This window comes from Lemur catta, chromosome 5 (genome assembly GCF_020740605.2).
Source record: "Lemur catta isolate mLemCat1 chromosome 5, mLemCat1.pri, whole genome shotgun sequence".
In the NCBI taxonomy this organism is placed as follows: Eukaryota; Metazoa; Chordata; class Mammalia; order Primates; family Lemuridae; genus Lemur; species Lemur catta.
In genome coordinates, this window is record NC_059132.1 from 87,365,128 (window position 1) to 87,381,128 (window position 16,001).

A 16,001-nucleotide genomic window follows, 5' to 3' on the forward strand; every position below is an offset into this window, starting at 1 on the left:
TAAACCCTTCATTGTCATTTCAACAATATTTTGTGGCATTTTCATCATGAGTAGATTCCATCACAAAAACCACTCTTTACTTATCCACAAGAAGCAAGTCCTCATCTGTTAAAGTTTCATCATGAGATTGCAGCAAATCAGTCATGTCTTCAGGCTCCACTTCTAATTCTAGTTCTCTTGCTATTTCTGCCACATCTGCAGTGATTTTCTAAACTGAAGTCTTGAAACCTTCAAAGTCATCCATAAAAGTTAGAATCAACTTCTTCCAAACTTCTGTTATTGTTGATATTTTGACCTCCTCTCATGAATCATGATTGTTCTTAATGGCCTCTAGAATGGTGAATCCTTTCTGGAGGGTTTTCAACTTACAGTGCCCAAATTTACCAGAGGAATCATTACCTATGGCAGCGATACCTTTATGAAATGCATTTCTTAAATAACAGGACTTGAAAGTCAAAATTACTCCTTGATCACTGGGTTGCAGAATAGATATTATATTAGCAGGCATAAAACATTAATTTCCTTGTCCATCTCCATCAGATCTTTTGAATGACCAGGTGCATTGTCAATGAGCAGTGATATTTTAGAAGGAATCTTATTTTCTGAGCAATAGGTCTCAACATTATGCTTAAAATATTGAGTAAACCATGCTGTAAACAGATATGCTGTCATCCAGGCTTTAGTATTCCATTTATAAAGCACAGGCAGAGTAGATTCTATATAATTCTTAAGGGTCCTAGGATTTTTGGAATGGAAAATGAGCATTGGCTTCAGCTTAAAGTCACCAGCTGTTTTAGCCCCTAACAAGAAAGTCAGCCTGTCCTTTGAAGCTTTGAAGCCAGGCATTCATTTCTCTTCTCTAGGTATTAAAGTCCTAAATGGAATTTTCTTTCAATAGAAGGCTATTTCTTCTACATTGAAAATCTATAGTTTGGTATAGCCAAATTCATCAGTTCTCTTAGCTAGATGTTCTAGATAACTTGCTGCAGCTTCTCCATCAGCACTTTCCATTTCACCTTGCATTTTTATGTTATGGGGATGGCTTCTTTCCTTAAACCTCATGAACCAACCTCTGCTAGCTTCCAACTTTTCTTCTGCAGCTTCCTCACCTCTCTTAGCCTTCATAGAATTGAAGAGAGTTAGGTCCTTGCTCTGGATTAGGCCTACTACACACTAAGGCTTTGGCATAAGGAAATGATGTGTCTGGTTTGATCTTCTATCCACTGAAAGTTTCTCTATGTGAGCAAGAAGTCTGTTTTGCTTCCTTATCATTTTTGTGTTCACTGGAGTATCATTTTTGATTTTCTTCAAGAACATTTCCTTTGCATTCACAACTTGGCTAACAGTATAAGAGCCCTAGCTTTCTGCCTATGTTGGCTTTCAACATCCCTTTCTCATTAAGCTTGATCATTTCTAGCTTTTGATCTAAAGCGAGAGAGATGTGACTCTTCCTTTCACTTTGACACTTAGAGGCCATTGTAGGGTTATTAATTGGCCTATTTTTAATATAATTTTGTCTCAGGGAATGGGGGGGCCTGAGACAGGGAGTGAGATGTGGGAATGCCCAGTGGACCAGTGAGAAAGCACATATTTAATGGTAATTATTAAGTTTGCTGTCTTATATGGGTGCAGTTTGTGCATCCATATAAACAATTATAGTAGTAACAGTGATCTGTGAACAGATCACTGATCACAGATGACCATAACAGTTATAATAATAATAATAATAATTATAAGAGTTTGAAATGTTGTGAGAGTTACAAAAATGTGACACAGAGACACAAAGTGAGCACATGCTGTTGGAAAAATGGCACAGATAGACTTGCTTGATATAGGGTTGTCATAAACCTTGGATTTGCAAAAAATGCAATATCTGGGAAGTGCAGTAGTAAAGCATAGCAAAACAAGGTGTGCCTGTATGTATAGTCTCATTGAGATGATGTATACAACATGGAGTATACAAAACAAAATGCTAAGCCCCTCTTCTGCTTTCCACCCTTCTGTTCTATACTCTTGCCTATAGGTAACTGCTATAACTAGTGTTACCCATCCTTGTATTCTCTTTTTTATGTATTAATGTATATTCACACATACCATACTATATGCAGACTTATGCATACAAACATATGTATGCTACTCAGGGTTCTTCAGAGAAATGGAATCAATAATACATGCGTGTGTATGTGTATATATATTATATTTGTGTGTATACATATATACGTGTATATAGTCATGTATTGCATAACGACATTTTGGTCAGTGACAGACCACATATACGAAGGTGGTGCCATCAGATTATAACGGAGCTGAAAATTCCTATTGCACAAATATTTACTGTTATGTTACTATTTCCTTGCACTATGCAGCACGGTAATGTTTGTACAGGTTTGTAGCCTAGGAGTAATAGTCCATACCATAGAGCCTTGGTGTGTAGTAGGCTATAACATCTAGGATTGTGTAAGCACACTCTGTGATGTTCACACAATGACAAAATTGCCTAACAGCACATTTCTCAGGAAATATCCCCATCACTAAATGTTGTATTACCGTGTGTGTGTATGTGTGTGTGTGTATACACATGCACACATATGTATAGAGTGATTTATCATAAGGTATTGGCTCATGCAGTTATGGTAGCTGAGAAGTCCCACAATCTGCCATCTGCAACCTGGACACCCAGGAAGGCTGGTGGTGGAGTTTGCAGTCCTGAGAGCAGAACTAAGGTTGGAGGTTCCAGTCCAAGTCTGAGGGCTTGAGAACCAGGTGTACCAAGGGCAAGAGGAGAGTGATGTTCCAGCTCAAGCACTCAGGCAAAGGGAGGGCCAATCGTCCCTTCCTGTACCATTTTGTGCTATTCTGGCCCCCAGTGGATCGGATGATGGCTGCCCACAGTGAGGAGGACTATCCTCTTTAGTCAGCCCATAGATTCAAATGCTAATCTCTTCTGAAAACACCCCCAGAGACACACCCAGAAATAAAGTTTAACCATATAAAATTAACTATCAGAACATGAATATTTTAAAAATACGTGAAATTAAATATGCAGTTTATTCCGTGATTTGCAACTTGCTTTTTTTTTCACTTAATATCATGCTGTATTTTTCAATATTTTTTTATTTAGGTTCATCCCATTCATTTTAATGGTTGTATAGTATTCCATGGCATGAACGTGTCCTAATTTATTTAACCATTCCATTTTTGATGGTCATTACGATTGCTTCCTTTTTTTTTCTTTTTTAGCTTATCAAAACAATGACAAAATTAACATCAATGTGCATACATCTTTTATGTACTTAAAAGAGAATTTCTTTGGAGTAGATTCCCAGAAATGGAATTGCTGGGTCAAAGCACATGTGTGCTTTAAGAGTGGTTAAATTCTGCTGAGATTGATATTCAGCTGGTGTGTATGGGTGAGGGTGTACTGGCAGGACCTTGGCGACTGGTAATAGCGGCATCTATTTGGAAGGGCCAGTGCCTGTGCCACATTGGATATTAAATACTTGAATTTTATCCCTGAAATTGCCTTTCAAAAAGATTTCATTAATTTATACTCATTCCAAAAGTGTACAGGAATGCCTGCCTCTTGTCTTTCTCTCTCATATTTAATGTGTATTTTTATAAATGTGGCCAATTTGAGAGATGAAAATGATAAATGAGAAGTTGATTTTCAATGGGTATAAAGTTTCAATTATGCAAGGGGAATAATTTCTAGAGATCTGTACAACATTGTACCTAGAATTAACAATATTGTATTATGCACTTAAAAATTTGTTAAGAGGGTAGATGTGTTAAGTGTTCTTACCATAATGATAAAAATAACAGGTGATACTATATCTTAAAACTTTTTAGTTTCCTGATAATCAGTGAGATAGTTTCCTTTTATAAGTTTATTGGTCATTTTTGGTTCTTCTGGAAATTGCCTATTCATTTTCTATGTTTGTTTTCTACTGGGTTGTTTGGCTTTCCTTAATCAAAAGTCAAGTCATTTTTATATATTATAGACGTTAAGCCTTTGTAGAATATGCTATGGATGTTTTCTCTCTGTCAGTCATTTGTCTCAAACTCTGTTTTTAGATCTTTTATTGTAAAGATGCTTTTAATTTTTATGAGCTGAAAATTGTCAGCTTATCCTTTAGGACATTTCTGTTTTATGGTTTGCTCAGGGAGGCCTTTTACATTCTAAAGTTATCAAAATATCCCCCTGTATTTCCCCTTAACACATGCACATATAAATTTAGTTCTTTAATCTATCTGTAGTTTATAAATGCTGTGTGCGGTGTTGCAGCCCTAGTTGTGGAAGTGGGATCTAAATTTATTTTTTCCTCATAAATAGTTGATTTTCTTACGCCATTCATTGAATAGTCCATTTCCTCCACTAATTTGAAATATCAACTTTATTATAAATTTTATAACAAAAATTTCCATATATGTGTGGGCATACTTCTGGATTCTATTCATTTGGCTTGCTTTTGAATTTCTGCATGATAACAAATTGTCTTAATTAGCAGAGTATTTTAGTATGTTTTGCTGTCTGGAGGGCAATATCTGCAGATGCTCAGTATTAACTTAGACTTTTTCTTGACTTAATTCTGTCTCCATATTTCAATTCTTAAAATAATATTTTTGTTTTGTCAAACATGATCCTGTTTTCTAGCTTTCAACAGCGGGACTCTGGCCATACCCTTCACCAGGGCTTAAAAATTTTTCTTATTTTACTACCTATTAAGTTGGAATTTCTGGGCATGAGTTGCCTTTTCTTCCTCTCTTGCTAAGTCTTTTATTGGTGGAGAAATTAATGAATTAAAAATTATTCTTTAGGTGGTAAGTTGTAGGCAGGAATATTTTTCCCCCAAATACAGTTTTGTTAGCTTGAAGTTTCAAGTTCATCTTATTCTTTTTTCTGGGTGTATAGGGTTACACGGTATGAATGCTCCATAACTTATTTAACAATAGTATTTTTGGCAACTATTATGATTGCTTCCATTTTAAAATTTTCTTTCCCAAACAGTGATGAAATAAACATCAATGTACATACATCTTTGTGTACTTAAAGTGAGAATTTCTTTAGGACAAATGCCTAGAAATGGAATTGCTGGGTCAATGAAATAAATGTCCATGTTATTTAAGAACAACAATTCTAATTTGAAATGGCAAAGACCTTTCTGCCTCCCTTCTTGTATTAGTTCATTTTGCGTTGCTATAAAAGAAAAACTCGAGGCTGGGTAATTTATAAAGAAAAGTGGTCTATTTGGCTCACGGTTCTGCAGACTGTACAAGAACCAATGCAGCATCTGCTTCTGGTGAGGCCTTCAGGGAGCTCCCAATCAAGGTGGAAGGCCAAGGGGGAGCAGGAGTGTCATATGGTGGGGGAAGGAACAAACGAGAGAGCAAGAGAGGGAGCAGGTGATGCCAGGCTCCTTTAAATAGCCAGCTCTTGTGTGAACTAGTAAAGTGAGAACTCACTCATTATTGGGGGAGGCCACAAAACCTTTCCTGAGGGATCTGCCCTCATGACCCAAATACCTCCCAGCAGGCCCCATATTCAACACTGGGCATCAAATTTCAACACAAGATTTGGAGAAGCCAAATATCCCAACCATATCACCCCCTTTCTTTGAGAAACCATCTCCCAAGTAGCAATGAGGATAAACACAGAAATGCAAACAAATTCTTCTATGAAACTCTAGAAGACAAGTGGAAGCTAAACCAGAATATGTGAGGATGGACAGGTAAGAGGGGGTGGAAGCTGACTTGCCAGGGGTGAGGAAGACAATATCAGCAGGGAGAATGGTGATGAGAAGAAAGCTGAGTCCTGGAGCCCCGGGAGTCACAAGGAGAACTGGGCCAGAGCTGCTCCAGACTTGGAACCCAGGCAAGTGGAAGGTGGAGTGAGGTCATGACTGAGTACAGGGGAGTCAGTGACTGAATCCCCTCACTGCTTCCTGCAATGTGCTCCCAGAACGCCTGCAGACTGGTGCCCAGAGGGGAGATGGGGTATCCTCCTCTGAGGGAGCTGTCCCAGGGGAAAACACCTGACAAAACAGGCATCCGAAGTCTTACACGCACTGACACCTTCACCAAAGTCCAGACCTGTGTGTTTATCTCTATCTAGATGTTCCCTAAGCAGCTCAAAATCCAAATCTGAGCTCTATTTTGCCTCCTAAAGCTGCTCTTCACACCCATTTTAGTAGTAATCCTGCCATGGGGTCAGTCTCTCAAGCCAGAAAACCTGGTCATTGTTGACTCCCTTCTTCTACTTGTTGATGATGCTGTTAATTTTCTGTTAATTTCTGTTAATTTTCACTTCCTAAGAATCTTCTAGGTCTCTCCTTTCCCCATTTCTGCTTTAGTTTATGTTGTGGCATCTTGCTGCAGACCAGCTTAACTGGTCTCTGTTTTTCAACCTGGCCTTGTTAGAACTGCCCTGTGCAGCCTGCAGAGTGCTCCATCTGAAATGAAAATCTGATCATCATCTCCAGACCCCCTTAGAACCTTTGGGCTGCTGTAAACTTTTCCTCACCATCCTGCTCCTTCCCCCAGACCCCTCAAGGGTTCTAAAATTTAATATGCATCAGCACAACCCGAGGAACAACCTTGAAATGTATATTCCTAGGCCCCTTCTCAGAGATTTTAATTCAATAAATCACTCTAAATGATTCTATACAAATGTCCTTGGATCATACTAAGAAACAGGCTACAACATCCTGTCTAAATTCCTTAGCATGGCATTTATAGCCTTTAATGCCCTGACTTTTGCCTACCACTTATCTTCTTCCCTCCCATTCTACTTTGTGTCTCCGAGTTATCAAGTTATTATTTCCCCCCAATTATGCCATTTTGTTGCGTATCTTTTTACATGAGACCCTGTCTTCTTGGCTTCAGGACCTTCAGGGTCTAACTCAGTTCTAAGTACATAAAATAGGGGTTCTTAACCCAGGGTTAATGGCTCAGAGAAACCGTGAGGTTCCTAAAATTGATATGCAATATTTTGTGCATAAGAGAGTATGTGAATATATATGTTAAGGCATACCTATTTTTTTTTTTTTCTAGGAAAAGGCTCTGCCAATTTTCATCAGATTTTGAAAGTGGATCATCACCCCCCCAAACGAGAGGAGGGATCTCTGGTGGAAGGACATAAATAAAATTTTGTTGAATTGAATTGAAAAAATAATTCATTTGAATGATTAATTTCTCCTCAAGCTGACACAATTAATGACTAATGTGTGTGTGTGTGTGTGTGTGTGAGAGAGAGAGAGAGCATAAAGCCAATGTGAATTGCTTAGAAGAGAGTAGAGAGTAAAATCCGTTCACTGGTAGCTTTAATTGCATCTCCTTATTTTAGTTTTAGTGGAGAACTAATGTATGTTTTAAAATAGATCAGTCCAAGAACACATGCACATGTCAAGTATCCGTTATAGAACAAAAGTTTGCTTTGTTTTTTTAACACAAAATCTCTGAATAATTGACTCTGCCCTCTTCCTCAATGTGTGGACTAACAGGATTGATTGTTATGATTGACTTAACTCTGTTCCAGATCAATTGAACAATACAATTGGTGTTTTCCACCACTGCATTGACTGAATCAACTGACTATTTTGGTGCAGGACAGGAAGCTTCAGTGTCTTTAATCCAAGTTGTCTCTGTTGGAGTCTAGTTTGTGTTGGAGTTTTAGTTCAGGAACATTGAACTTCATGTCAATGAAGTTTCTAGTTATGTTGCTTTGGGACAATCTCCCTGTCTGCCCTGGTGAGTCAAAATTATCTGGTCAATGCTCATTTACTATTCCAAAAATCCTAGGGCCCTTAAGAATTATGCTAAATGTACTCTGCTTATGCTCTGTAAATGGAACAACAAAGCTTGGGTGACAGTACATCTGTTTGTAGCACAGCTTACTGAATATTTTAAGCTCCACTGTTGAGACCTATTGCTCAGACAAAAAGATTTCTTTAAAGTATGGCCACTCATTGGCAACGCACCTGGTCACCCAAGAGATCTGATGGAGATGTACAAGGAGATGAATGTTGTTTTCATGCCTTATTAATACAACATCTCTTCTGTTGGATCAAGGAGTAATTTTGACTTTCAAGTTGTATTATTTAAAAAATACATTTTGTTAGGCTGAAGCTGCCATACAAAGTTGTTCCTCTGGTGGATCTAGACAGAGTGAACTGAAAACCATCTGGAAAGGATTGACCATTCTAATGTTATTAAGAACGTTCATGATTCATAGTAAGAAATCAAAATGGCGACAATAACAGGAGTTCGGAAGAAGTTGATTCCAACCCTTATGGATGACATTGAATGGTTCAAGACTTCAGTGGAGAAAATCACTGCAGATGTGGTAGAAATAGCAAGAAAACCAGAATTAGAAGTGGAGCCTGGAGATGGGACTGAGTTGCTGCAGTCTCACCATAAAACTTGAAGAGATGAAGATTTGTTCCTTATGAATGAGTAAAGAAAGTGGTTTCTTGAGATGGAATCTATTTCTGGTAAAGATGCTATGAACATTATTGAAATGACAACATGGATTTAGAAGATTACGTAACTTAGTTGATAAAGCAGTGACAGGGTTTGAGAGACTGACTTCAATTCTGAAAGATGTTGTACTGTGAGTAAAATGCTATCAAACAACATTACATGCTACAGAGAAATCTTTTGTGAAAGCAAGAGTCAATAGATGTGGCAGATTTCATTGTTGTCTCATTTTAAGAAATGGCCACGGCCACCTCAGCCTTCAGCAGCTACTACCCTGATCAGTCAGCAGCCATCAACATTGCCACAAGCGCCTCCACCAGGAAAATGATTATGATTCACTGAAGCTCAGTTGATCATTAGCATCTTTGCAATCAAGCATTTTTAAAGTAAGGAATGTATGTTGGTTTTTTTTTTTAGACATAATGCTATTGCACACTTACTGGACTATAGTATAGTATAAACATATTTTTCTATGCCCTAGGAAACCAAAACATTTGTATGACTCTGTTTATTGCAATATTTGCTTTGTTGTGGTCGTCTAGAACCGAACTGGCAATATCTCTGAGGTTTGCTGGCACTCAATCTATGTTAACTGAATATTCCATTAATAACTGGTGACTTGACTTACTTTACTGCTTATGAGAAAGAGAAAGTACAATTTCTACTAAACTAATAGCTATCAGAGTAAACCCGTGGAGCAATAGGGTGGAAAGATAATAGGTAAGAAGTGGGAGGGAGACAGAAATGATCTTTGAAAGCAAAAGTGAATTATAGTATTCATTAACTCCTGATTACTAAGAAATTAGAAACTGGATATTCCATTTCTAATTCTGTACATCCTACATGCAGTGAATTCGAAATCCACTATTGTTGTTCTTTAATTTCACAAAACCATTGTTCTTCTATCATCTGTATTCCCAGAATTGATTTTCTTTGTTATTTTCTCCTCATAGTTAAAGGATTTTTACATTCAACCTCAAATGCCTTTCATTTGAGATTTGTCTCATGGAGAATTTTGAGCAGAAGGAATACCCCTGGTTAGTCTTTCAAGGCAAGCGTTGTTTTATGAGAAGAAATAATGATTATGGAAATTATGCCGACATAAACTCATATTTTTTTATACAAGTAACCTTTCCTGTGGTTAGAGTTTCATGGTTCAGCATTTTTAGATGTAAATATTTTTTTCCTGACCATGGCATAAATAATTTTTGAGTAACACACAGTGTATTTGGCTTTGAAGTAAGTGACCTCTCATTTAAAGGGCTGCCTGAAAGATGCAGTGAAAGAGAGAGTTAGAGTGTGAGAAGGTGGCGGTGTTTAGTATTTATCAGGCTTTTCCTGTGTCCCCATTGGGGTATACAGGCTTGACTGTGTCTGCACTTGTCACATTAATCACTTTCTCTTTTAAATTCAGGAGCCTCATGCTTGGTGTGCGGGGTCAGAGACAAGGTAAAACAACAAGACAGTCAATTACGGTGAATAAGCGTCGGATAGTAACTAGAGGTAGTTCCATGATGATTTTGGTATCAGCCACTAAAAACAGTCTGCTTTCAACTGATATCATTACAAATAAATATATTTATAACCTCTATTAGTGAAAATCTGTGCCTGTAAAGGTGAAAGATACAATTCTTGTTCCACTTAGAATTATTTGAAATATGAATATGCAGAATCTCTGGAGATATAAGATAGTCTGCTTCTATAGGAGCGATTTTTGTACCAAGAACGCAGAAACTTGCCTGAGGGTGATACCTGGTTTCTCTGCTTATATCATCAACCGCACTCGGGTTTGTCTGTTGTATGCAGAATTTGGTCCTTTCGAGAAGGATATGTAGTAGGTCTGTATGCATTTTCCTCCTTGCAGAGTTTTATTTCTTTTCAGAATAGAAGAAAGAATGGGAACTCAATTTTGTACAAATCTAACATCAGAAAGTCAGAGCAGACAGTGGTTTCTAATATTTTCAGACGTAAGGACTTTTAACATCAATGAATGTCACCATCCCTGTCCTCATGCTAAAAAGCTGCTAGACATGTAGTAACATGTTTAATGCATGCCTGTATCATTTTGAAGATTTACACACTTTTGGACGATAGCAGCACACATATGTATGATGTAGATTTGGCTCGTGAGGCGTGCAACTGCTACATTTGAAAGATCCCTCTGGCTTCATGCCACTCCCCGGATCTCCTCCTGTGCTTTGCCACCTCTCTGCTCTCTGGCAGCATTCTCCCATCGTCTCCACATCAGCGCCATGGCTGCCTTCCCTGGAACATGCCCAGCCTGCTTCTGCTCAGGGGCTTTGCCCTTGCTCTGTCTCTCCTTGGAATGCTTCTCCCCAAGATCTTCACAAGACTGGCTCCTTCTTGTCCTGGTTTCAACTCAGATGTTTCCTCCATAAAGATGGCTTCTATGCCCACTCAATCCAAAACAGAAATCCCCTACCCCCATCTTCCCCAATCATGCTGTTATGTTAAATGCCTTTTTTTTTTAATTTTTAAAAATTTATTTATTTTTTTAGAGACAGAATCTTACACTGTCACCCAGGCTGGAGTGCTGTGGTGTGAATGTAGCTCACTACAACTTGAAGGTCCTGGGCTCAAGTGATCCTCCTGCCTCAGCCTCCTGAGTAGCTGTGGTTAAAGGCATACACCACCATGCCTGGCTATTTTTTTTATTTTTTATTTTTAGAGATAGGGTCTTGCCATGCTGCCAAGGCTGGTCTCAAGCCATCCTCCTCCTCAGCCTTCTCAGTAGGGATTACTGGCATGAGTCACCATGTCCAGCGATTGATGCCTTATATTTTCCCTTACTGAAATCTGGCATTACGTTACTTGCTGGTTATATTAGCTTTGCTAAACTGTTCTCCATGAGAATGGAGACCTTATCTTCCTTAGTGCCTGCAATATCCACAGGTGCTCCTGATTGGTGCTTATTAAATGTTTGTTGACTGAATGTCTATTGACTGAATACAAATGAGTTTGCAGAACTCTTAATAATCCTCCAGTGTTTCAGCTGACAGACTGGGAAACATTGGTTTTAATTCCTCCTTCCCCATGTAATCCCAATTCACTAATGGGTGGCATAAATGAGAATTTAATGAGTATTATCCTATTGTCTTAGAATTTCTAATGATGCCTGAAAGTTGAGGACAGAATACTCTACTGAAAGGTTTTAGACAGGTCCTCAAGGCACTTATTAAAAGGTGGCCCAACTATCAGCCCTGCTCACTCAGCTCCAGCCCATGTAAATAAAGGTATTCACTGGAGTAGAAAAAACAGTGGATAAGAGAGGGTAGAGAGATGTTTTCCCCATAAGGCAAGTGGGGTCGTTGTCCTTCCTAAAAAACATCTTGAGGACTTTCTAAGACATTTACTCATAGCATAACATTTACTTGCACATCCAAGGAGAAAAAGAAGAAGAAAAAAGCTTCCTTAAGGTAGAATCCTGCAAGGGGTAGTATACTTTTTTACTTGATGGTTGCACCAGAATCCTGACTTCCACAGACAGGGAGGATGTATCAGTTTTCTACCCTAAAACTTAGTGGCTTGAAAATAATTATTTGCTCATATTTCTGGAATGTGTGCTGGGCTCACTTTGGTGTTACTTCTGCAGGTCTCACCAGCATCAGTGATGTGGTTGCTGTCAGCTGTTGAGTTGACTGTGGACTCCCTAGTGTCCCAGCTAGTCTCAGTAGCATGGCTGGGCCATGTTCACAAAGTCTCTCTCCTCATGGCTCATCCCCAAGGAGGCTGCCTGGGCTTCCTTACATGGAAGTCTCAGAGCAGCAAAAGGGCAAAAGAGGAAGCTGCAAGGTTTCTTGAAGTCAGGGCTCTGAAGTGACACACTATCACTTCTGCTGCCTACTATTGGTTATAGCAAGTCACAGGATGAGGTCAGCCTATATTAAGTTGAGGGAAAATAGTTCCATCTGGAGAAGAGTAGCAAAGTCACTTTCCAGAGACGTGTGCTTCCAGGAATGGGGGAAATTGATGCAGCCATCTTTGCAAACAATCTATCAGAGTGGATTTACCCTAATCTATCAATATGTCTACAGATAACAATATTTGGAATTTATTTATGGTTTTAAAAACAGAATCTGCTGAGAACAACTGAACAGGCTATAAGAAAAAATAAAATTTACTACATATATATGCTGGATATATTTTATGGTATAATATAACACACAAGATATATAGCAGTTTCTGTTATCTGTCTCCCATTCCTCTTCATTAAGTAATGGGGACCAGTGGTTTTAGGGAATATTTATAGTACGATCTGGATTCTTTTCTCATGTCCTACTTTGTTCTTGTCCTGTACAGTTAAGCTGTCTGCAAAGCTTCTGTTTCAGAACCTTATTTCTATAATATGGTCTTAAACTTAGGTACTTTTTAAAGTCTCATCTTTGAGTACTCAAAGTAATACTGTAATATAGTGGCTGTGTAGTGTTAATATCTAACCTGAGAGTTCTGTGTGGATGTTCTTGGTTGGGATCAGAGTGTTGTGCTCTGGCACTGCTTTCTTTTCTCATGTTATAGACACGGGAGTGGTTTTAAAAGATCCTGTGATGTGAAGAATCTCTTCCTGTTTGGAATCTGAATTGCAAATAAATCCTGTATTTGCCCAGAGCTGTGACAATCCCAGTGTGTATCTGATATAATGCTTTGGGCTGCAAGTAACAGAGCACCTGTCTAAGATTGGCTTAGACAATAAAAACATTTATCATCTCCCTTAGGGTTAGGTTTGATTCATTTAAGAGCTCAATGGTGGACTCACTCTCTGTCTCTCACAATGTTAACTCTAATCTGTTGTTTTTATCTAGCAGGAAACACACACACACACACACACACACACACACACACAGGGAGAGAGAGAGAGAGAGAAACTTTCCCCTAACCATGGATCATCTTAGATCACATATCTACTTCTCAAGTGTTAACAGTTCCCTGGGAATGCCCTAAGTTGATTGAATTACCCCTGGAGCTGAGGATGTCAATTTGCCTGACATTATAAATAGGAAGGGGATCTCTGAATAAAATGTGAGCTCTGGTAGGAAGGTAGAATGAGTAGGCAGCCAAAATATCTTACATAGTAGATAATTCTAGTGAACATCCTAGAGGAAAAAAGTTGTGCTGGATGATGAAGTAACTGTAGAAACTAAAATCAGAATGGGGATAAAAATAATAAAGGGGAAATTACAAAGTTTTAAAAGACACTTCAAAAGATAAAAAACTGATATTCCTGGATTCTAATTTATTTGCTATGGACAAAGTTCCAACATGTCTCCTCTGTCTTCTCTCTCTTTCCCTCTCTCTCTCTTCTTTCTGTTTAGTGTTATATATGAGACACGAATACACATAGATGACGTGGTGGGTGATTAGATTCCCCCAAAGTGAAATGTGATTCATCAATATTTCGTAGAAAAGCCCCGACTTATTCCCCACTGTTTTCCTTCTGAAAGAGGGCTACTGTTGGCGTCTACCAAAGGCCACCAGTGAGGGTGGTGGGGGATGGACAGATGGCATGAAGGGGAGGATTTGGAAGTGGGTTATTCTTTGTTGGCCTCACCTCTTCTCCCTTAACCTCCTAGGTACTTGAAGATAAGCTCCCAGAGAGCAGCATCTTTGGTTTACTGGTGTATCATTAGTACCTAGAATAACACCTGGCACAAAATGGACACTCAATAAACTCTTGTTGACTGAATTGCTACAGACTCCCCCAGGAGTAGCAGTGAAGTGAGGGCAGCCACAGGAACAAAGAGTCTCTTGTCACGTATGAACAGGAAGGGGAGAGGATGAGGAAGGAAACACTACCTGCTCAGTTTTCTGTTTGCAAAGCCAGGACTGCTTGAACTGCCTTCCCTCAAATTACTAAGTTCTTTTTTTTTTTTTTTAATTTTTTTCCCCGCCCCTCCCACCACTAAGTTCTTTTTTTATTAAGCAGAAATAAAATTAACCAGTTACTTCTTCAGAGAATAAAACATCCCTAGTTAATGTCTAATGATGGTGTTTTAAGGAGAAATTTAACTAGGGTTCATGGATTTTGTCATGTTTCATGTAGCTTTTAGTGTTTCCTCAGGAAACCATACTAGACATGGAATGAGTAGAAAGCACCCCTGTGTATTTTGTTAGAAGATGTTGATGTGAATGGCTGCCCTTTGATGCTAGCACTGTAGAATTTAGATATAAACATTTTGATAAAAGCTAAATTCCCAGCATCCTCACAGGCCTTTGATGCCTCAACGTTAAGTAAATGAGAGCCCTTGGCACAGGGCAGGGACGGTAAATAAGGAGCCTGCTTCACTTTGCCTGCATAACTCCTTTGGATGGTGGGGCCATTTCTTCTTTTTGGTGGGGGAAGTCCATTGACTATTGTTGCTCATATTAATCCAACACCCCAACTCCCAGGCTGCCATAAAGGAGAGTGGTCTATTGGCATTGTTAATGGTGAGAACACAGAGCCTCAGTGAGTGTGTCTGCAGGAAGAGCAAAGTCATTATCTGCGAGAATAGTAACAGCTGTACTTGAGCAAATGAGGGAGATTCGCACCAGGTCTGTGCTATACTCGTCACATATGTTTCCGAGTAATCATTAGAAAAATGCTATGAGCTAGGTGTTTATTTTATTTCTCCCCCTGCCCTCCTGCAGTCTGTTGTTCACACAGGATGCAGAGTGATGCTGCTCAATTGTAAGTCAGATCCTGTCCCTCTGCTGCTCAGAACCTTCCAGCAGCCTCTCGTCTCTCTCGGGATAAAAGCCAAAGTCCTTGCTCTAACCAACAAGTCTTCTATGATTTTCCCTCCCCTTTATCTCTCTGACTTCAGCCTTATTCCCTCCATTTATGTTGCGGGGTAAATCACACCGGTCCTGTGCTGTTTTCCCGAGACTCCTGCCTCAGGGTTTTTGTGCTTTCTGTCCCTTCTCTTTGAAATGGTCTCTTCCGAAATAGCTGCGTGGGGAACAGCCCACTTTCTTCAGATCTTTATTCGAAACTCACTGCCTCACCAAGAACTTTCCTAGCATTCCTAACTAAAATTCTACTTCCCACCCCAACATCCAACATTTCATAGCCTCCTCTCTAGCTTTGGATATGTTTTCCTATCAATTTTGCCTATTTGTTCTGTTAATTGTCTTCTCCATTAGAACATAAGCTCCACAAAGGTAGAGGTTTTTTGTTTTTTTTTTCCTGTCCCTTTCCCTTCAAATCCAGCAATTAAAACAGTCCCTGGAACCTATGAGGCTCACAATAAATCTTCACTGAATGCTGAATGAATTCATCCTTTCAGTTATCAAATATCCTGAGCATTTACTCAGAGCTGGACATTATGTTGGACACTTGATAGAATTTAAAACCAAGAGAGAAAATAAACAATTAATTGCCCATTTTTTATACATGGAGACTCTACATTTCATGTCCACGGTTCTTAAGTGACACAGCTGGGATGAATCACCAGAAATTTAAAATTACAGTGTCAACCCTCTTTCCTTTGTGCTGTGCTGAGATTGACTTAAATACCTTTTTTTAAAAG

General features: G+C 39.0%; 1 long non-coding RNA gene across 1 annotated transcript in view; it reads left to right on the forward strand.

Moving 5' to 3' along the window:
* The window catches only part of LOC123637701, a 160,799-nt gene extending 153,675 nt beyond the window's left edge, over window positions 1-7,124 (forward strand). The window contains exon 5 of the long non-coding RNA XR_006735031.1: window positions 7,051-7,124. This is a non-coding gene — a long non-coding RNA (uncharacterized LOC123637701). The remainder of the gene's footprint in view (window positions 1-7,050) is intronic.
* The last annotated feature ends 8,877 nt before the right edge of the window (window positions 7,125-16,001 follow it).